General features: G+C 40.3%; 1 protein-coding gene across 5 annotated transcripts in view; it reads right to left on the bottom strand.

Annotated features, from left to right (window-relative positions):
- The window catches only part of WDFY2 (WD repeat and FYVE domain containing 2), a 171,802-nt gene that overhangs the window by 64,162 nt on the left and 85,626 nt on the right, over positions 1-22,014 (bottom strand). The window lies entirely within an intron of this gene.

Genomic DNA, 22,014 nt, shown 5'->3' on the forward strand with positions numbered 1-22,014 from the left:
TACAGGATTTTAGTGTTTTTCTTATCTATTTGTATACGCTTATCACAGATTGAGCAGTGTCCTTTCTCTATCATATTTTAAGCAACTATTTGTTGTTTTCATTTAAATTGTATTCAAGCAGCTTTTTCAGAGAGAGAAATTTTGAATTTTATGTAATCAAATATGATATTTTCCTTTGTGATTTCCACTGTTTTAAGCTTACATGTTCTTCCTGATAGAGACTGTTTATAAATGCCCAGTCTGTTTACTTCTAGCTTTTTGTTTTTCTTTTTTAAAGCTTTACTCTGTACATTTAAAGGTGCTTTAAGCTCCTGGAATTTATTTTGGTATAGGACATGAAGTGAAGATTAAAATCGAAAATCAATCTTTTTCTTAAGAGAAAACCAACTGCTTCAGCACTATTTATTTTAAAACTTTTCCCATCCACAACTAATTTCTAATGCCTTCTTTACCATATTTTATGTTCTTACATATAATTGGGTCTCTTTGGGAGTTATCTAACTCTGCTCTATCGACCTGCTATTCTATTCTTGTGTCAAAATGAAAATGACTTAATTACTGCAGGTACAAAATATGTGTTAACACAGAAGCTATGTGTCTCCTAATTTCTCTTCTTAAAAAAATGTAGCTAGATGATCATTATAATAACCTTTTTTGTGACAAAAAGAAAGATCACACTAAGAATTTTGATTGGAATTGCACTAAATCTCTAAATTCAGGAAGAACTGACATTTAAAATTCTTCTTTTACGTATATTCACAAAATTTTATAATTTTCTTCAGCAAAGTTTCATATGTTTCTTTTTGAGATCATATTTAGATTTTTGTTAATTTCTGTGAGTGGGATTGTTTTTTCATTCCTCGGTAAACTGAGTAAAAAAAAAAAAGACATTTATGATTGCTGTTTTGGGACTAAAACTGAAAAATAGTGATATCACAGTTCCTGGGAGACACTATTGACCCACTAAAAATTTTGATTTGTGGCAGCTACAGTGACATGATCAATACAGGAGAGGGTACAAGGTTACATGGGACATTTAACACAACCGTAACTGCCAAGGCAGAATGAAGCACCGTTCCATTCCTAAGATTTAGAAGGAAAGGAAGAAGGCATGTTTCAGATCAAATTACGGAAAGATAAGAAAAGAGAAAAAAACTGGCAAGACTGGTTACGTCCCAGTGTTAAGGGCTGTAATTGATAGAGCTTTGGGCTGGGGGTGCAGCAGAAAATAGAAATGGAGTAATGCTATTAAGCTTCTTCATACATTTGTCAACACTTTTCTACTACTCCTCGTCTCTTTGAATTCCTGTGAAAACCAGGTCCTGCAGAATGAGTCAATCAGATGGCAGTATTTCTTTATTTGGGCAACATCGTACTGAAAGGAAAAGTTGCCAATATGCCCTGTCATTAAAGAATGTCAACAAGGCCTGTGCTTGTGTACACACATGCTGTTCTCGACCCTCTCGAGGCATGTTTCACAAGAACAATGATTATTTCCTATGGGTTTATAAAAACTCATCTGTCAAGTAGATACCAGGGCTCTTGTTTGGTAACAGAGGTCACCAACTCAGGTCAACTTCACCTGAGTCAAGTTGTTCCTCAGCTTTTTGTCAGTCTAAGTAAGAGGTCAACAGGCAGTACTTTCTGTTTTCACTCAAATGAAAGGTATGTTTGGGCTTTTTTTCTGGTCATACTTAGACTCCTACACATCACAAGTTCCAGGGATGTGCTGGATTCTTCTGAGAAATGCAGGAAGTAATGGAACAGCAGACTAGGATCCAGAGTGCCATGCTGCAGCTTCTGGTTCCATCCAGGGACCAGGCAGGCATGACAGGAGCACAGAATGGCCCAGGTGCTGGAAGAAATGAAAGTATCCACACCCCTTCAAAGACACCCCAATTTTGTGTGAATGTCACACCCTAGACCACGTATATTTCCTGACCAGTTTTCTTTCTTTCTTCCTCCTTCCCTCTCTCTCTTTCTTTTCTTACAAAGTGATGTTCCACCACTGCAAAATATAAGAACTTTTGAACAATCGATATTCATTAAATTAGCAAGCAATGAGCTTGGCTCCTCTGCTGTTCCCATGGTTATCCTGACTCTCTGTCTGAGTTTACAGTAAGGGAATGCTACACAGCTCTAAGCACGGCCCACCTGCTCACTTATCAAACTTCAGTGAAATAGATTCTGAAGAATTCTAATAATAGAACCATGGTATCGTCCACATTAAAAATATATATAAAGTTTCTTGCTTTAGTTGAAAGTTTGCCAATGAGCTCTTATTTCTTAAAATATAGCACTACTTGAGGGAGTAGAAATGTCTAAAATCAGATAATTCGCTACTGAGTCTTTGTTGTGTTTGTTGCATATCAGAACATATAAATTGATTTAATGCTTGATAAACCTAATTATTATAAAGAAAACTGAATCAGAGTCTCTGTATAGGTTTTCCTCTTCCACAGGGGAAAAAAATAAGTCAAACCAACGAGCAAGGTCATACGAAAAATAAACAGGAATTCTTAACTCAGCCCAAACGTGATGAAAAATGAAGGGAGGAATGTCATCAGCTTAACTACCCAGCAAAAGTGTCACAAAGTACACAGCTCTGAGGTACTCTTCTATGTGTGCCTATGCAAAGCCATTACTGAGGAAATATATGAAATATATGAAAGGTTTCTTGAACACATAGGTACTACATTTCTGGTTGGGAACAGAGATGTCTTCTTCCTGCATCTGCCTTCATAAAATAGAAATTGATCTAAAGCCAAAATCTTGTTGGGAAGCTCGATATTGGTAAAATTCTCATTTTACATTTCCATGTAAAATCCATTTCTGCTTCTGCTTTAAAAATGTTCAGGACATTGTCAAATATATTACTTAGTACCTCAATTATTAATTTACATGAGGGTGACTGACATTTTTTATCGTGGTAAAAATACGTAATATTGAATTTACCGTCTTAACCATTTTTAAGTGTACAGTGGTGTAAAGTATATTCACACTGTTGCACAGTGTATCTCTAGGAACTTTTTCATCTTCTGAAACTGAAACTCTATACCCATTAAACACTAATTTCCAGCCCTCCCCCAGCCCTTGGTAACCATCTTTCTATTTTTTTTTTTTTTATGACTTTGACTACTTTAGATCCTCCACATGAGCATCATACAATATTTGTCTTTTTGTGACTGGCTTAGTTCATAAAGCAAACTGCCCTTTCACAAAGCTTATTTCATCAATGTTGTAGCATGTGTCAGAATTTCCTTCCTTTTTAAGACTGAATAATATTCTATTATATGTATTTACCACATTTAAAAAAATCTATTCATCTGTCAACAGACGTTACACAACACTGTAAAGCAACTATACCCCAATTAAAAAAAAAAAAGAGAGAGAGAGAGAGAGAGACGTTAGGGTTGCTTTCACCTCTTGGCTATTGTGAATAATGCTGCCATGAACATGGGTGTGTAAATGTCTCTTCCAGATCCTGCTCTGAATTATTTTGGGTATATATATTCATAAGTGGGACTGCTGGATCATATGGTAATTCTATTTTTAATCTTTTAAGGAACCGCCATACATATGAAGGTGAGTGACTATAAATTCAGTATTAGAAAGTTCTTAACTACCCTTATAACTGCCTTCTTTTTTATTATCCAGCTTCATGATTAACGGTGTCTCCTTGTTGCCTTGGCTACCAGGTAGTTCAGAATCAAATTCAAGTCTTAATCATACAAACTGTGCTAGTCCTTATAATCTGCACACTTGTGTTACTCTGTATGTTTCACTCGGGCTCTTTTGGTTGCCAGGAACTCAAGCCAGTAAAGAAGAGACGATTTACTGTAAGGAGACGGGAAGCGGTGGCCACTGAAACCACACTGCCACCTCTGTCTCTCTCTTGCAGGCTCAGGGCCTCTCTCCTGTTATCTCTGTTTTTTTCTACTATCCTTCCTCAACCAACCAGTCCCATCCAACAACTCAGCTTCTGCTCCCTCATAACTGGAGCTTGCATGTGGCCGTCACCGCCCCTCTGGCCCCTCTCTACGTGACCTTTCAGCTTTACCTTCACCCACTGGCTTGCTCTCTCAGTACCTCCAGGTTCAAATGCAAGGCAGGAATCTGACCAGCCTCATTATCTTTTCTCACTAGGACCCTAGCCAGCCCGTATAAAGCCCCTCCCCAGCCTCTGGGCTAAGCATCCACTCTAGGAGGTCACTACTCCGTGGAATGAGGAGCGAAGGTGTCTGTATCTCATCCGTGGGGTTCTCATTTGGCCTTTTTCTACCAATATGTCTTGCTCTCTCTTTGGATTTGCTTTCGCTATGTGCTTTATTTTTCCTTTCTGCACAAGATCCAAAAAATTCAAATCCCAGAAGGATGATGCTAAGAAAGATCCTCGAAGATTCTCATGTTCTTACTTACGGCCGTCTCCACACTTTACCCATCACTGGCCTGCAATTTGCACCTCTTAGTTCTCTTGTTCTTGAATCAGCAGTTCTCAAACTTTCGGGTCTCTAGTTTCCTCTACTCTTAAAAATTATTGAGGACCCCATGGGTTGGATCTATTGATATTCATCATATTTGAAATTAAAACAGAGAAAATTGTAGACTATTAATTCATTAAAATAACAATATTAAATTTATTACATGGTAATATAAATAACATACTTTATGAAAATATCTATATTGTGCAAAACAAAAAATTAAGTGGAAAGAGTGGCATTGTTTTCCATTTTTGCAAATCTCATTAATAGAAGATAGTTGGCTCTTCATCTCTGCTTCTGTAGAAAATGGAAAAAAAGAAAGGCAAATAGCATCTTAGTATTATTATGAAAACAGCTTTGACCACACAGATCACAGTTTGAGAACAACTGGTTCAGTGACTGACCTGACTTTTGGTTTTGATTAACCTTCACTCAGATTCTGCCAATTTGCCTGGAGAGTTGAGTTATTCTTGTTTGTTTTTAAATTATGAAAAGAGGCTTCGCTGGCTACCAAACGATGGAACATTCTCTCCACCCAGGAACTGGGAGGGTAGGAGCCTTTTCCCCCTTCCATGAAATGCCTAATGGCCCTAATCTTTTCTGACTACATGCATTTTAAGAAGCGGGGAGAAGGAATGCTTTAGTTGCAAACCCCCAGCCTCAGGTCTAAACTTTGTAAGAAACCCTTAGTCATATTTCTAAGAAGACTAACATGTCACATTACTTGGAAGCATCTGAAGCAAGAGAAAAGATAATTGGCGTTTGTGTAGCAACAGCAGCTGTTGGCCTCTCTAGATTCAAAATATCACCTACAAAGAAACAAATTCAGGTTTACAAATTCTTTTGATAAATTCTCCTTCAGATACAGGTTTAGACACAAAACACAATTTCAAGGTTTTTCCTCACATATACACAGGTCTACCTACTCTCTCTCTAGGCTTGCCTGGGGGCTTAATTGTTTACCTGTCATCACCTTTCTTTACATCAACAGTAACATGTTTTTGTGCTTTCCCACCCCTAGTCCCCCAGCACCGAATGCAGGTAACCAGATGCAGTTGGCTTTTCAATAAATATCTCTCCCAAGAGGACTGAAGGGAGAGAGAGGGTAAAAGGCAAAAGATACCCAAGTTTAGATGTGAGCACTTCCATGGCTGCCTCTGGCAAATTTCAGAATCTTAAAGACAAATGTTCTTGGAAGTCATTCAGTGAATAAGGAATATCCTGCTCAAGGCCAAAATATGAAGCCAGAACATTGATGTATCCCACAAAGTCGCTGAAGTATTCTGCGTCCCCATTACATTGCACAGATAGTGAAAGAGACTGAATACTGTAAAAACATCCACACACAATAAAAATTCTGCCATAATATTAGCAGCAAATTACATGGGAGATCAGTTTACATACAGGCTAGTTGTTCATACTTACTTTTTAAACAAAAAAAGGCTCAAAACTTTTGACAAAATTGTTCTGAACATAAAAGTTGCCTGCTGAAATTGAAAACTGCTTATAGCTGATGTCATGAAGTTTAGTGCAATAGCCAAGGCTGGCAACTACTGTTCCTACTTATGAAAGCAGCTGGTGAAAGAAGTTTGGAACTTTGGTTGTTAAGTTTTGGATTTCTTGAAATTTTAGAGTTTGTAAGGGGTCCTAGCACAATGACTCATTCTTTAGATAAACTGAAGTCCAGAGATACTAAGGGACTTATTCAAGGTCACAGGTGTACTTGATTGCACAGGTTTGAAACTTGGGTCTATCTCTTGAATTTTTTATCTACTGATCTTTTAACTCACACAAACCTCAAAGAGCCTCTTCAAAAGGGGACTGAAACCAGGTGAATGTCTCACTGAATTTCTATGAGCAAAGGAAAATATTACAGTGCAAATTCTGAAATCACTCCACTCTTCAGAGAATCTGGATGACAATACAATATACAACAGACATGAAAGAAAGATAAGCACCAAGTACCACTAATACCTCCTTCATTATCCCTGTTTCCCAGGTCTGACACCTTGAAGCAGGACCAAGGAGTATGTCATGGGCACTGACCAATCAGGACCCAGGCTGGCTGTAGACAGGAGCAATGATGTAAACTGGACCAAAACGAGCTTGGCCTGGGAGTTATCTTCGCCAATTATCCTTTCTCTCCACTCAATTTCTCCTACACATTTAGTCATCAGATTCTTACCATCTTTCTTGAACCCATGCCCCTGCCAGTGCATTTCCAACTAAATGACATTTGTCCTTGACAGTGGACCTCTTACTACCTAGCCTCTGCTGGAGTCTCTCCTTTCCCAAGAAACTGTTCCCTTTCACCAATCTCCAACACTTTTCAAACCTAACCTTCTGGGCAAGGTTGAATAGTCTGCATTCGTACGATCACCCCAGGCAGAACAGATCTTTCCTTTGCTGAAGTTCAAGAGACACTATAAACTCGTTTATGATACTGATCAGAATCTGCATTAAATTAGAGCTCTCGCTGATCAGATTATTTTATCCTTCCCTATAGATTTTAAGTTGAAAGGAAGGGAATTTTTGTTGTCTTAAAACAGTATCTCCCATAGGTCCAACATTTTTCCCATTATACCACGTATGAAAGTTAATAAATATTTAAAAATAAAGGAATAATCACTTCTTGTTTTTTTAAAAAAGAAATATGTCAAGATTTTAATTGTACTAATATTATAAACACTCTTGCCTCAGGTTCTTTGCACTGGCTGTGCCTCTCTTTTAACACTGTTTTCCCAGGGACTTCCCTGGTGGTCCAGTGGTTAAGAATCCATCTTGCAATGCAGGGGACGCCAGTTCAATCCCTGGTAGGGGAACTAAGATCCCACATGCCACAGGGCAACTAAGCCCACGAGACGCAACTACTGAGCCCGAGCGCCGCAACTAGAGAGCTCGCATGCCACAACTACAGAGCCCACGTGTTCTGGAGCCCATGCGCCACAACTAGAGAGAAGCCCGTGTGCTGCAACGAAGAGCCCGTGCGCCACAACAAAAGATCTGGCGTGCCACAACTAAGACCCGACGCAGCCAAAAAATTTAAAAAATAAAATTTTTTAAAAGGCATACAGAAGGCAAAAAAGCATATAAAAAAATAAAATAAACACTGTTTTCCCAGATATCAGTGTGATTCGTTACCCCTAGCTTCAAGTCCTCTGTCCAAAAGATACCTTCTCAATGAGGCCTAACATGTCCGCCTTTAAAAAAAAAATCACAATCCATCTCCCTGCCCCACCCTCATATTCCAATCCCCTTCACTCTTCTCTGTTTTCCCCATAGCATCTATTACTTTCTAACATACATGAATTATCGTATTTCATGTTTACTAAATGCAACATACACAAAGAGAGGGATTTTTTTGAGGGGAGAGGGGAGAGTTCATTGATGTGTATCTCAAGCACCTAGAAAACTCCCTGGCACATAGTACCTGCTCAAAATATATGTGTTAAAAGAATTGAATGAAAGCATTAAAATCTCATTTTAAGTAATATATTAATTTATATAGTAGCTCTCTATTAATATACTTTTGAAATATGTGAAAATAATACTATATTATAATGCTATACAAACATATTATGCAGTATAACATTTCAAATAATACTATATTATAATGCTATACAAACATATTATGTGGTATAACATTTCAGTGATGGCTACAGTATATAAGTATGACATACAGTTTATGTTTTCATTTAGAGAAAACACCAGAAAAGGATTAAACGATTTGCTCATCAATAGTAGATGTGGAAGTAGGAACTAGATTTCTCTATTTAGGGTTCAGTGCTAGGGTAGGTTTGAATCAAAGTATGTACAATTACCAGAGGGCCAAATTATAAAAGAAAAAAGAAAGAGAGCCTAATTGCTAAGCTATTACTTTTTGTAATCAATGCCAAAAAATGGACAGTATACTCTTTTAACTCACATCTTAGGACTAATCAATGTTTCACTTCCTAAGTCAATAGGAAAACAGAGTGATGTGTTGCTTTTTAATGTTAACTGTCTCTAACCATGGTCTCTGTGCTAAAATGTTAAAGTATCTTTTTCTGGATTGAAATTCACAAATTTTCAGCCCTGAACATTATTCAAACCAATAAATATGCAGATAGCAAGTAGTGAGCAAAAGTAGAAAGCAAACATTACGTATAGTTAACAGTGCTGTACAATATATAGGAGAGTTAAGAGAGTTGAGTCTCATTACCAAGGAGAAAAAAAATTTTTTCTTTTTTCTTTTCTTCTTTCTTTTCTTTTTGTTGTACCTATACGAGATGATGGAGGTTAGCTGAACCTATTGTGGTACCTGTTTCACAGTGTATGTAAATCAAACCATCACGTTGTATGCCTTAAACTTACGGAGTGACGTATGTCAGTTATTTCTCAATAAGACTGGAAAAAATTACATATAAAATCAGTTTTACTAGCCCAAAATGGTGCTCACAAGAAACAAACTGGTTTAAAAATTATGAGTTTTTAAATATTATCTTTAAACTGAGGTGGCAAATAATTGCATGAAAAATAATACTCTTTAATTTCAGATATAATTATTAACCTTACCAAGAAGTAAATTCAAGTTCATCTTTTCTTGAAATGAACAGAATTTCTGTTATAAAAATAATGATTACCAGTTTTTGAGGCCTTTATATAAATTACCTCATGTAATCCTCACAACAACCCCACGAGGAACGTATTATTATTCCCAATCTACAGTGCATAAATTGAGGTTTCTGTGAAGTTAACCAACTCATCCATCATTATTCAGCTAAAAGATGGTAGGGCTGGAATTCAGATACAGTTCCCTCTGGGAGCCAAGTTCATGCCTCAGCCACCAGGAAGGAGGTCTACCCCTGTTATATGAAGGCAGTGTGTTAACAACGATTTTTCCCACGAACTCTGAGTAAGCTCTACCTGATTAAGGGAGGGAAAAGGATTAAAACACCGGCTTCCTCCATATCAGAGAGCTGCTGGGAAACGAGGGCTTCTGTAAGGATGACTAGAATACAAGAATGCAAGTGAAAGGAGAAAGAGCTTCTGGATGAAAACATGGAGGAAACTGGTTTGGTTTTTATTCATCTGGAAACTATTGCTGAGCTTCCAATTCATGCAAGCTCTGTACTGGGTACTGGAAACGGCCACGCACAGAACGTGGCTCCTGCCTTCAAGCTGCTCGGGCTAACAGAGGTCAAGAAAACAAGGGAATCAGCACTGACTAAATCTGTCCTATATACCAGGTACTTTTAGGAACTATATATGTGTTATTTAATACACAATCATATAGATGAAACCTACGTGTGAACTAATAATTATCACGTAAATTCTGAAGTAGAAATTTGAACTAAATGATAGAGAACTCTTAAGAAGAGCCTTTGGTGCAGTGGTTAAGAATCCGCCTGCCAATGCAGGGGACACGGGTTCGAGCCCTGGTCCAAGAAGATCCCACATGTCGCGGAGCAACTAAGCCCGTGCGCCACAACTACTGAGCCTGCGCTCTAGAGCCCACGAGCCACAACTACTGAGCCCGCGTGCTACAACTACTGAAGCCTGCGTGCCTAGAGCCCGTGCTCCGAAACAAGAGAACCCACTGCAATGAAAAGGGCATGCACCGCAACAAAGAGTAGCCCCCGCTCGCCGCAACTAGAGAAAGCCCGTGCGCAGCAACAAAGACCCAACACCACCAAAAATAAATAAATAAATAAATAAATAATTTTTTTTAAACTTCAAAAAAAAAAACAAGAAGAGCCTTTGGCGACTTCCCTGACAGTCCAGTGGTAAGACTTCCCGCTTCCACTGCAGGGGCCATGGGTTCGATCCCTGGTTGGGGAACTAAGATTCTGCATGCTGCACGGCGTGACCAAAACAAAACAAACAAAACCAAATTGAGGATGTGTATGTGTGTGTTACAAGTTTAAAAAAAAAAGAAGAAGAAGAAGAGCCTTTGAACCCCATACCCTGGAGGTAGGGCGACCTTCTCAGAAGAATGTGTTTGGGGCTTTCGGCTAATTCTTAAAGGTGGGAGAGGAGTTTCTCAGGGCAGGAGGTCAGCAAGGGATAACACCTCTTTTTTAGCAAGGGGACCCCATGTACAAGGGCAAGCAATAAGCCTGATATTTGGGTAGGAGAGTTGTGATATATAGGGCTGACAAAGTGGGCAGGAATCAAGGAATTTGGACTTTATCCTGGATTTATCCTCTGGGTATAAACTCTCCTACGGAGATACAGGATACCCAGAGGAATGGCCTAATTACACTAGAATTTTGGATATCTGATGGCAGAGTAGCCGTGGGCTGAGACAAGAGACAGGAGGACCAGCCTGGAGTTTATTGCAACAGTCCAAGCAAATGCTGCGGCAGACAGAAACCTGCAAAGTCCTCGTGGAAGGAGACAAAAGGGGAGAGTCTGGAAGCAGCTCTGAGATAGTCAGGCCAGGGCAGTCTTGCTGTGAGGTTTGGGGGAAAATTTGGATCTACTCTAACTCCTGTTTCTGGTTGGGTCTACTTGGTGATGCCATTTACTGAAGGATAAGGAGAAAGAGCATCTATTGGGGAAGAGAGAATTATTTCTAGTTAGAATACGCTAAATCAGAGGTGTCCTGGAGACTCCCAGCTAGGAGGAATGCCAAGTAAGCAGCTGGAGTCTGAGTTCAGGTTCAGGAGGACAGAAGGGGCCAGAGCCTTGAAAGCTGTAGGTGTAGGATAATTACAGGAGAAGATCACCAACAAAGAGTTTGCAGCGCGAGGCAGAACCCTGGGGAGCATCAGCATCTGAGGCTCTGCCAGAGAAGGAAGAGCCGGCGGGAAAGTCTGGAGAGAGCTCAGGGTTTACAGCACCGCACTAATTAACCCGCCATGCCACCACTCACCGAACTGCAGGTACCCTTCTAGGTCCTTTCTCTGCCGTCCACGACAGATAAGCTCTGGGAGGAAGAACCTGCCCTATTGTTTTGACCGCTCTCCAATACAGCAAAGCAGCTGGACCTGAGTGATTGCAGCCAATGGAAAAGCTGTGCTGTTTGTTCTATGTGGGAATATAGTTAGCAGTCTTTTGGCAACTGTGTAAATTGCTTAAGTGAGCTTATGGTCTAATACCGATGTTTTCTTCCTACACCAAATGAGTATTTATAAAAATGTAACATTTGCTGGTAACTGAGAGCAGAGTCACCCTCCCTCTCTAAGGAGGAGAAACTGGAGACAGAGTGGATCGTGGCGCCTACTGCATTCAAGATGCGGTGCTGGAGGAGCGGTAAATAAACAGGGAGGGGCATCCACTTTGGAAACAAAAACCCCTCTGGGTTACCACCGCCCTGAGTCAGCAGCATCCAACCACAGTGAAACTAAGAAACACAAGCCCAGCAGTGAACACCGCCACTGCACCCCAGGGACCAGGGCATACCTAATGCTACTCCCTTCTCTGCTACTATAAGCTTCTAGCCGGCAAGGGGGTAGCCTGCTTCCAAGGCTCTCAGATTTAAGAGTAGGTGTAGTAACACCACGTGGTGGCAATCCAGCAACCGTAGGGGCTATAGAATAACTGCTTCCTTCACACATGTTGGCTCTAGTGAGTTCTCAAGCTTTATTGCAAAGGAATAAATGTCAGATGGTTCTTTTAATTTCTTTTTAAAAAATTTTGTTTTAACATCTTTATTGGAGTATAACTGCTTTACAGTGGTGTGTTAGTTTCTGCTTTATAACAAAGTGAATCAGCTATACGTATACATACATCCCCATATCTCCTCCCTCTTGCGTCTCCCTCCCACCCTCCCTATCCCACCCCTCTAGGTGGTCACAAAGCACCGAGCTGATCTCCCTGTGCTATGCAGCTGCTTCCCACTAGCCATCTATTTTACATTTGGTAGTGTATATATGTCCATGCCACTCTCTCACTTCGTCCCAGCTTACTCTTCCCCCTCCCCGTGTCCTCAAGTCCATTCTCTTCGTCTGCGTCTTTATTCCTGTCCTGCCCCTAGGTTCTTCAGAACCATTTTTTTTTAGATTCCATACATATGTGTTAGCATATGGTATTTGTTTTTCTCTTTCTGACTTACTTCACTCTGCAGGACAGTCTCTAGGTCCATCCACCTCACTACAAATGCTGCGGTCAAGGTACTCTGGGAGGAATGCCTTAAAGGTAATTGACATGGAAATGCCACCTCAGCCCCTCTGGGCTCTGAACCTTGCCATCTAAACGATAGTGACATGAGAACCGTGGTCGGGCTCTATAGTCTGTATAAGAGATTAACTCAAAATAAAAACTAGCAAAATATGTGTGCACACAGAGAATATTATTCTCACACGTCTAGATGGAAATGGTTAATAAAAGATTTGTGATACAAGACTGATTCCTAGTGTTGAAAGAATACTTGCAGGACCATAGATAGCGCTCTGGACATTTTGGCCTATAAAATTCAGATTCCCAAATGAACAGAAAGTGGTAGAGCTCTCGATGACTGGTAACGCACTGGAGTTAGTCCACTGGAGGACCCCAGTCAGTCCACTGGAGGAAGGGTGACTCTTGTGATGAAAAATTTGCTACATCCTCTCCAATCTTTAGGATCCTCTCAAAGCTCAACCTTTTCCTGAGGGTGATGAATGATAATCACTTGGATAATAAACTTTTTTTGCAGAAAAAAATAGTATTTGATAGCCCATGTTTTACAAATCAGTGGTGAATTACTATAATGATGCAGCAAGGATGGAAGATGGAACCAGAAATAAGTTGAAGCATCCTAAGGAGTGTTCCATCACTGAGACATTTCCTCCCCTGGTAACTGGCCTGCTAAAGCCACATGACAGGGATTTTAACCAAAGCTTCCTAGTTCCCGCCAACTGGAGATGTTACTGCTCCTGGTGACAGTAATGTTGATAAGAAGCTAATGTTGCTGGGGCACTTGATCCATACCGGCACTGTCCTAAGAGCTTTATGTGTATGTCATACAATCCTCATCACAACCCTGTAAAATGGATACAATTATTAGCCCTATTTTACAGTAAGGAAACTGGGGCACAGAGAGTAAAGCAACCAGCCCAGGCGTGACGCATCTTGTGGGTACAGAACTGCGGTTTGACTCCGGCAGTCTGATTTCAGACTTAACCTTAACCTCTTACATATTGTCTTAACCTCTATATATTGTCAACCTGATAGACTATATCTATTCATTCACTCACTCATTAATTCATTCTATAAATATGTGCAGAGCACTTCTAATTCATGGGCACTGTATTGGATGCTAGGAACGTAAGAGAGTAAGCGGACATAGCTGCCGCCTTGAAGAGCTTATGCTGGATACATGCAATAATCAAATAATCACATGAAAGACATAAAATAGAAACTATGACAGCTGCTACAGAGGAGGGGCGCTCAATGCTATGAACACTTATAATCTGGGGACACGAACTGCTGGAAGATCAGGGAAGACGTCCCCAAGGAAAGGAAAAGTAAACTGAGATCTGGAGGATGAGAGTTAAGTCGGTGAAGAGAAAGGAAGCACACTCCAGGCAGAGGCCCTGGGAACGGAGGGAACAAGGTGGGCATAAGGAACGGAGAGTGGCAGCTAAGACTGAAACTCAGGGAGGAAGGGCACGGCGGAAAGCGCGGCTGTGGAGGACAGGGCCAGACCCAGTAGGGTCACATAGGCCATGGGAAGAATTCTGGCCTGTGTGCTAAGAGCAAAGGGAAGCCTGAGACAGGGCTGGCAGAGGATATGTCGAGATAAAATGTGTATTTTGAAAAGATCCTTCTATAGCTCCAATATGGAAAACAGAGTGGAAGAGGCAGCGCAGATGTGGGATGACCGGGGTGGGGTGCGGGGGGGGGGGGGGGCGGTCCAAGGAGACATCGGAGCAGGATAATGACGATGGTGGTGGTGGTGGTGATGGTGACGATGACGATGATGATGATGAAGAGAGAGGGGAGCTGAGAGGTATTTAGGGGGCAAAAATCCATAAATAATGGACTGGACAGAGTTGAGGGAAAAGGAGGAAAGTAACTCCAAAGAGCCCTGGCTCGTGCCACAGGATGGTCAGTGGTTACAGTCACTTAAACGGGGGACACTGAGAAAGACCAGGTGAGGAAAAGACTGGGGGAGGAAAAGGAGTCTGATTTTAGACCTGATGAATTTGAGGTTCTTCTGAGACATTCAACAGAAACTATTAAGAAGGAAGTTGGAATTTCAGAGAAAAGGTCTGGACAAAGCTTAAAAGTTGAGAGTTATGATCACATGGGCAGCAAATGCAGCCATGACACTGGCGAGGCTGCCCAAAGAGAGGAGAAGCGGGGGCCTAGGAGGGCAAATGTTGAGAAACTCCAACACTGAACCAAAGCTGGTCCGAGGACATCCTGTGATGGAAACAGAGACAAAACAGCCAGGGAACAGGAGGAAAGCCAGCACAGTACTGTGTCGTGGATAGACATGAAGAGAGTATTTCAGGAAGAAACAGCAGAGCTAAGTGCTGCTGGGAGGTCAAACGCGATGAGGACCTAAACATGTCAGTTGTACAGATGCATGTGGAGAGCTTGTATAATCACAGCCAGAGCTGTTTGGATAGATTGATGGGACTGGAGGCCAGATGGCAGTGGTTTCAGTAAAGAGGGGAAGGAGGAAATGTAGACAGCAACTACAGACAAGTCTTTGGAGATGTTTGATAATGAGAGAAGAGAGAGAGACTACTGGGTGAACAGGGAAGAGAGTTGTTTTTAATAAGCAACTTTTGTTTTTAATAAAAAGAAACTTGAGTGTGTTTAAAAGCCAATGGGAAGGATCCAGGGGGAGGGAGAGATTATTAAGGAATAAGACAAAGGGAAAGTAACTTGGAACATAATACGCTCATCAGTTCCTAGCCATTGCCTTTCTGAACCACAGATACACTGCTTGATGTGGCCAAGATAAGAAGACGACCACCAAAAGAATCTAAAAAGAAAACAGTGGATAGATGTATATGTATAACTGATTCACTTTGCTGTACACCTGAAACTAACACAACATTGTAAATCAACTATACTCCAATAAAAAGAAGATGACCACCTTCTAAAATAGTAATACAGGGAGTTCCCTGGCGGTCCAGTGATTAGGACTCAAGAGCTTTCACTGCTGTGGCCCAGGTTCAATCCCTGGTCGGGGAACTAAGATCCCGCAAGCTGCGTGGCATGGCTAAAAAAATTTTTTAAATAAATAAAATAGTAATACAATGACCCTAATGAGGCCATCCTTTGTGGCAGATACCTCCTGTAGATATTGTATAAATGATTTCAATCTACCACACACTCTACAGGATCTCCTTAGCACCCAGTTTAAAATATAGGGCAATCTGGGTGTTCCTACCCGTATTCATGCTACAGAATCGGTCTAAAAGGGGGATCAAGAAGTTCTTCAAAAATTCTTAATTGTAATGGAGGTGCCACAAAATAATTTGCGGCCAAAGAAAGCTCTTGGCATATGCATTCAGTACTACTTGACCAAGTTTTTAGATAACCTTCAGGTACTGAACAAAAGACAACACGGCTACCTATACAATGACACAATTGGAAAAGACAGGCTTGTCCTTGAGAGGTTCTGAGAAGGTTGGTGACCCACACAAAAGCTGAAGGGACCACAACTCCCATGATCACAGTAAGTGTTTTCTTTGGCAAAACCACCTTCAGTGAATTATACTGTACGAATAAATAGTAAGCAACTGGCATGTCAGCACTCAGGGACTCTTGTTCTGCTAAGCAGAACAAGAAAATATATATATATATATATATATATATATATGTGTGTATTTAATATTGATATATATTTATACATATTTAAGTTTACTATAACTTATTAGCACAAGCTCAGAAGAGAATGGCCACCTAACAGTCTATAAAAGGAACTCCCCACACTAGAAAGCCCAGGGCCATAGAGTGATGAAATGACTCAGAAATGATGGTCTTTTGTGGTAGAAACCATGGGAGAATGAGACAATCATAAGCTAGTGTAAGTACTGAGATTATGTAAGAGTTTAAAAGGAAGCCCTACAGATTCCAGGTCCACATTTCTCTGAACACAGGACCTCTTGAAACTGTCTTCAAATCCAGCCTCCGTTGACTTCATGATTAGGATACTTTTCATGTATGGTACCACATTAGAAATCCTGGAAGGCAGGGAAATTCCAGAAGCAACATCAATTCTTCTCTAAGTACAAAACCTGAAATGTGCCATGATGGTTGACAAACAGGAGCCAGTCGGCTATAGCACTGTGGTCTCCGAGCCAATCAAGGTGAAGGTTTTAAGAGGACTTTCCCTCCAGCAGGAGTGGCCCGACTATACACTCAGCTTGGGTACAGCTGAAGTGCTTCATTCATAAGTTACTTCTCTTCACTGCAGAACGTGACCTCACCATTTGGGTTCAGTCCCTGTAGGCTCATTATAACCCATAGCAATAAACAACTCATCCAAAACCCCTTGCTACATTAAAGGCTCAGATTCTTTAAAAAAATTTTTTTTTAGCAATGGCCAGATGCTTGGAATAACACAAGCTTCCAATTCATTAGTGGCCATCCTAGGGCAATTCCTTGCAACTGGGTTGTCCTAGTTGTGTGAAGAAATCAGCCTGGTATGATAAGAAAATTTGTCCAGTGATCAAGGAAGTCCTAGTTCTGCCACCACTATCTTGACATGTGACCTACCTAATATATGTCACTTAATCTAGGGGAAGGTGGCGTTAGATAGAAGAATTAAGGTCCCTTTCAATTTTAATCTTTTCCTATCTCCCCCTCTTTTAATATCTTTAGGTACCTCTTCCCAAAGGCATCATTTTACACATTCACAAAATGGTTTCCTAATCAATTGTTAGGACACTGTTAGGGAAATTCTGTAGATACAATATTATTACCAGTTGTACTGAGTTGAATAGTGTCCTCCCAAAATTCATGTCCACATGGAACCTCAGAATATGACTTTATTTGGAACTAAGGTCTCTGCAGATGTAATTAGCTAAAATGAGATCATACTGGATTAGGGTGAGCCCTTCAAACGGTGATTTATAAGAAGGCCATGTGAAGACACAGAGACAGAGAGGAAGCCAATGTGAAGATGTGGGCAGGGACCAGAGTGACACATCTACAAGGAAAGGAACTCCAAGGATTTCTATCAGTCCCACAAACATTCAGGAACACATAACGTTTCTACTTAGATTTTTTAGTTGCTTTCTTCATGTATCGACGTTATTAATTTCAGGAAGCAGTGCATGGACATCAAATTCTTCTACACGCCCAAACCAGTCATTTAAACCCACAATGCACTCTGTAAATGCACACAATAAAACTCAACTGTTGAGAGTAAGTTTATCCTTCTGGTTAAGTGCCCAACTTTGGTTGTAGCATCTTGATGATGGGAACTGAAATGCTTTCTCTCCTTCCTTCAACAGACCTTTTACAAAGCATCTATAGTGGCCCAGGACACAACACTGAAGCATATATGGTCTCTGCCTTCATGTAGTTGACAGTCTAGTGAAGGAGACAGACCCATAAACAAATGAGGCAACAGGAAGGATGGAAAGCCTTTAACAGACGCAGGAGTGGCTCCTGGCCAGCAGCATGAGGTGAGGAGAAAGCCCAGGCTTCAAGGCACACAGAGTCCCTAGCTTTGCTGAGAGCTGCTTCCTGGCTAAGTGAGCTGGAGAAGCTCGTGAACTCTCTAGGCCTTAGTCTCCTTATCCGAAAAATGTGAGTAACACCACCTACATCACAGAATTACTGTGAAGCTGGAATGAGGGGATATATATAAAGCAGAGTGCCTGGTACATAGCAGATGCTCAGTAAAGGTTTATTCTCTTTCCTCTTTCATTCCTTTGAATAAACTATATGAACTCTAAGAATATAATAACCACAAGAACTACCAAAACAGTAACAACAAAGCCATACATGGTCAATATCATTTATTTTTATACAATAACCTCTATCCTGAGTGCTAACCATTATACACAGCAATTGTTTCCTCTCATCCCAATCAAACTTCCCATAACACATGTATGAAATTGATCTACAAAGAACAGAGATCTTATCATTTTGGGGCCTTGTTCGAAAAATCTTCAGTGACTATGCATTTATCTTGGCAAGATTTTAATAAAAATTTTGGCACCCTAAGAGTTGTGATGAAGAAGAAAAAATATATTTATAAAGATGAGCATCATTTTTTTTCCCCCATGCCATTCATTTTGCCTGAAATACCTTTCCTTCCTATCTTCAGCTAATCAAATCCTAGCTCACATCCAGTCTCCATGGAGCTGCCCCAGACCATTCTCTCCTACTCTTATCTGACCTCATTGCCTTGCCAACATCACACTCACTGGGGTACTGCTACTTTTGCTGTTATTTTTTTTACTATGTGTTAGGTATTTCATAACTTCATTTTTCATTTTGCCCCAACTGAATAAGTTCTTTGAGACCAGGAGCCACATGTTAGAATTGAGCATAATCTTCTTCACACAGTTGATATTTATATATTTGTTGGTTGGCTAGAATATATGACTCCTTATGACAGAAAAATCTAAAGTCCTGCTTCAGTATGAATAGCAGTTAGCACAATCTGACTTCTGTCAACATTGAAACAGAAGGCATTTCTGAAAACTCAGACTCAGGATGAATTAAATTACTGGCATACCTTCTTCCCCTATGGAAGTTAATTCCATTGTGAAAAACATTTTGAATAGCAATAGAACTGTACCAATAAACTATTTCAGTATTTAAGCAGGTACTTATTACAACCAGCTATATTAATAATAACAGTGTTTATACTTTAGTCAACAACTTATTTAACAAATTATTCACTGAGTCCCTAATATGCACAAGGTACCACACTAAGATCCACTGAGAGAGGATATAATAAACGACTGGCCAGTTCCTTAATACTCAACAATTTAATGGAGGAGACAGACTTGAAAACTTTTTACAAAACAGGTTAAATAAGCAATGTGATATAACTAACCTACTGAGTACTGTGTGTGATTAATTTTAATTTTACTTGGGAGGTCTCAGGACCCACCTGTCGAAAGGAAGGAAGGAAGGAAGGAAAAGAGAGAGAGAGAGAGAATGAAAAGATAACATGTGAACAAGACCTTGAGAGATAATCGGCACTGTAGACCAAGATGGCAGAAGTGGGTTCTGGGCTACACGATCAGAAAGAACAAAAGTTATAGACATGAAAATATACCACCTACATTTTTGCTTCTCTCAGTAGGTGATCTAACTTGCTACTTCATGAGAAAAATAAAAAGTCATTCCTCCCTTACAGCTCAATACTGTCTCTTTCTTTCCCTATCCTAAAAATTGAAAGTCTCCCCATTCTTTCCCAAAGCTAAATTCTTGAAATCGTTCTGGACCCTCTTGCTGTTCATATACTATCATATCTTGTTCTAGCACTCACCCTCCCTCTCTCCCCTTCCATCTGTGGCCAAACTTCTGAAAGAATGGTCTGTATTTGTTATCTCTACTTCATCTTTAATACAGTACTCAGTTACACAAGGTTAACTGCCTCTTAAATCTCTTTTATTCAGTAAAATAAAGCGAAATAAGGATTTACTTTCCAATTTCCTCCTTTCTGTGTTTCAAAATAAGTTAACCAATAGTATTTCTTCCAAAATGTATTTGCTATATTCAAGGAACAGAAAACTTATAGTCTCTGAAAAGGATTTCTCACGTCCAGAAAGTAAACTATTAAACAGCTGAGACTCTGTATAAGCATTTTCAGTAAAGAACCGGTTATTTTTGTAGTGATCAATGAGAATTCTGAACCTTAAACACCCTGTTCTTTCACTGTATCGTTCCCTAACTCAGAGCTCTTTACAGTTCTTCAGATGAGAATAGGTAGGTTATACAACTCATCTTCTTCAGCAATGTAGAAGAAATACTTTTAAGGAAATTATTTCATACAAGCCAGGTCCTTAATCTTTTTTAGAAGATCGGGTAAGGTAAGATTTGGTATCTCAACACCGAGCTGACACACCTAGAGAATCATTTTAGTCTGGTTCCTGATTTAAGTTCTGATTCTCTGGCAGTTTCATTTACTAAAGGAATAATGGCTAAGACAACCTCTCTTATTTATAATAAATAGCCAGAACTCTCCATAACTTAGTTTGCTCTCAACTTGCCTTCAAAGCCAAATTTATCGGTACCAACTAACCCCTTATATTGATTTCAAAGATACAAAGAATCACCTATATGCTATACACACATAAGGCTTTTCACAGACAGTGAGTGTTACACATACTATTGCAAGAACTGCTGGGCAATAAATGGATCTCAGCTCATTTTTTCAGATTTTCCTTTGTGGTGAAACTTCAGTTCATTGAACAATCCAGTTATCTCCCCTTATCTTTTAAAAACAAGTTTATCATACATACACCCCCTTATTAAAAATGGCTCCCCTTAAAGAAGACAAAGGTCTGTATCATGATCTTCTCTTCCGTCCTCCTAAGGCACAGGTTTTACAGATCTACAATGCATTAGATCTTATAGGACTTCCGTAAATATTTGTCAATGGACTGATTTATATGTAACAATATTGTTAAAAATTTCCATAAAGATCACCAAACAAGTGTTTTGACTAAAGATCAAATAGCAAATGTCAGGCTCACCTCTTCAGACCCCTCAGGGGGGTTGGGTAAAGACTAGAAATGGAGACCCACATTCCAGGTGTCTAAATATGTAAAAGTTATAAATCAAGTTAAACTATTAAATATGGTCTCTTCCTCCAATCTTGACAAATATACCTTCAACCACCTGAAGGCACAGGTACAAAGTTGGAATTTTTAGACCTCTTGAAGTTCCACACCATAGTGTGGTGACACGGGAGGGCCAGCCCACACCCCTTTTCCCATTCCCAGATCTATCGACACCTTGAGGGGCCTTGCCCACACGTGCGGACACCTACTCACCTCAAACCATTGCCCCTGGGGCACCCTTCAGGCTAAGGGTACATTTATTAGTTTTATCCTCCTCTGGATGGACCCAGGGAAAAGGCCCATGCAGGCCCTAGAAGCAGGCCCTAAGCTGTCTGGGAGCAGGAAATTCCAGAGTCAGGTACCCAGAGCATGGGGGTGGGCGGAGTGAGGGCTTAGGCTGGGCACATGCCCCTGGCCCCTCAGATCCCTCATCCTGTGGGGAGGTGTGGCCAGAGGAGGGTCCTCTAATTCCCAGGTCCCAAAGCAGGGTCTCTAAAGGCAATACTGGACAATATACCAAAACGGAGAATTTACCAGGTCAGCTGTCTTACTAGTTAATATATTAGCTGAAAATAAATATGCAAAAATATGATTAGGTAGTAAAACCTGAAATTCCAGTCTCTGATCACTTCAGTTCCTTCAAGATCTATAACCGAAGGGTCTAGTATTTATCTGGATCTACCCGACAGACTAAAATCTAGATTCTCTGCTTTCTTAACGAATTTGTACAAATTGACAGAATTCTATTCACCTGCTAGAGGGCGTTAGGAAGACAGCGAGGAGCAGAAAGAGGAAGGAGGACAACATCAAGTATCAAAGACAAGATCAGACACTCGGGTCTAAGAGAGCCATTTCCC

The sequence above is a fragment of the Eschrichtius robustus genome, chromosome 18, assembly GCF_028021215.1.
Source record: "Eschrichtius robustus isolate mEscRob2 chromosome 18, mEscRob2.pri, whole genome shotgun sequence".
In the NCBI taxonomy this organism is placed as follows: Eukaryota; Metazoa; Chordata; class Mammalia; order Artiodactyla; family Eschrichtiidae; genus Eschrichtius; species Eschrichtius robustus.